The sequence below is a fragment of the Diadema setosum genome, chromosome 16 (assembly GCF_964275005.1).
Source record: "Diadema setosum chromosome 16, eeDiaSeto1, whole genome shotgun sequence".
Classification (NCBI taxonomy): Eukaryota; Metazoa; Echinodermata; class Echinoidea; order Diadematoida; family Diadematidae; genus Diadema; species Diadema setosum.
Genome location: NC_092700.1, coordinates 4,935,253 through 4,936,482, shown reverse-complemented (window position 1 = coordinate 4,936,482; position 1,230 = coordinate 4,935,253).

Sequence of the window (1,230 nt, the reverse complement as noted above, 5' to 3'; positions counted from 1 at the left end):
CCGGTGGAAATGAGATTCAGCGGCCGCTATGGCAACTGTCTCTTCGAGGCGCCCCTGAGTGTGGCGGAGTGGAGTACAAATGACTGTCCAAGCCCTTCTCGATCGGCGCACCCGTTTAACTCTAGTAATGTATAGTGTGCGCCGCTCAGCTGAGCCAGCGAGTCTAGTGCATTGTAATGAGATGAAATACCCACACATCTTGGGGGAATGGATCGATGTTGATGATAGATGCACGCTAGATTAAGAGCTGCAGCAGTACATTTTCTCCCTCACTGCCCTCTCGTGTATACTCAATGTCTTTGCTCTCTCCCTCTCTCAAAATATATAAAACATTAAACATAATATTATGTAACCATTATATCAAATCTGTAGGCCCTATACTATACTTATAAGTGACTTATCGGTGTTATAACATTATAGCTCAGATGAAATATATCGATAATAATGATTATAATATGTGCGACTGAGTGTCTGCTGAAATTATACACGAAATTATACACGTATCCTTTCTATTTATTTTGAACGATCTTTTATTATCAGCCAAAAAAGTATATTACTTTTCTTATCTTCTTTCCTCTCAATTGTGGAGATGATGACGAAACTTTGAAAATTCCAGTGTATATCAGTCTTTGCTCCCCCGCTCTCTCTCAAAATATAAAACATATAACCCTATGTATATGTAACCATTACAATCTACACCTATAAGTAACTTATCGGTGTTATGATATTATAGGTCCAATAAAAGAGCTAACCATAATTATGTGCGTGTGCCAATTGAGTAGCTGCTACAGTATTACACGTCTCCTTTCTATTAATTTGAACAATTTTTGATTATCTGCCAATAAGGCATAACCCCCATTGCTTTTCATATTTTCTTTCTTCTCAGTTTTGGAAATAGTAAAACTTAGAAAATCAAAAAATGATGACGTTGATATACGAATGATAATAACAGCAAGCATTGCTGTTGTCGGTATGAACTCTGATACACTCATACATATTTTTTCTTGTTCCTCTTTCTCTCGTGTCATTTTCTAATTTTTGTTTCTTCACTTCTCTCACATCCACAATTATGTAGCTCACAACAATTACACACATACCTGCACTCGACCTTTTTTACTCTCTCTCTCTCTCTCTTCCGCTTTCTCTCCCTCTCTCTCAAATTCTCTTCCTAATTTCTGAGCAAAGAAAAAAAAAACCAACAACACCGAAAAAGGACCCATCACTCTTGCC